Source organism: Bison bison, unplaced genomic scaffold (assembly GCF_000754665.1).
Source record: "Bison bison bison isolate TAMUID 2011002044 unplaced genomic scaffold, Bison_UMD1.0 scf7180017864529, whole genome shotgun sequence".
NCBI classification, from domain to species: domain Eukaryota; kingdom Metazoa; phylum Chordata; class Mammalia; order Artiodactyla; family Bovidae; genus Bison; species Bison bison.
This window is the reverse complement of record NW_011495079.1, coordinates 1,597,022-1,597,684: the sequence shown is the minus strand read 5'-3', so window position 1 is coordinate 1,597,684 and position 663 is coordinate 1,597,022.

Sequence of the window (663 nt, the reverse complement as noted above, 5' to 3'; positions counted from 1 at the left end):
GCGGCAGCAGCCCATCCCCTGCCCCCTCACCCTATAAAGAGTTGGTGCCCCCCACCCACAAGGGAGCACATGGGACTGGATTCGTTCATCACAGGTACCTTCCATCCCAGGAAGCAGGGGAGCTGGCCGCCTCTGATCTGCTGCACAACCCAAATCACTACCAGCATGACCCTCCAGGAACCACGGGAAGAGGTGGTCACCTACTGCCTTGCCACCAAGGAGAGCAAAGTCATTGTGTAACACAGGCCGGGCTCGCCGGGGCTGGTGATGGAGGAGACGACACTCCCCTCCCTCCGTCTCCGCTGCCCAGGGACTGCAGCAGAGCTCGTGGTGTTGCACTGAGTGGCCAGGAGCCAGGGGCCAAGACAAGGGCTGCTGCCACCCAGGAGGCTGGACCTACAGAGAAGACAGGTGGTCAATACAACATGCCCTCCTGGGGGCTCGATGGATAGGCAACCAACCAAGGTACAGTCCAAAACGACACTGAAGCCAAGGGCAACTGCCCCAGTAAAAAGGTCAAGGTCCCTCATCCAGGTTTGGCACCAAAGCCAGTTCTAGATCTGGAACCAAGGAACGGGGATGGGCAGGTCCCCGGGGGAAGGACCACAGCAAACAGACACCAGAATGACCCAGGCCCCTCCCAAAGGGACCTTGGGCTCTGCG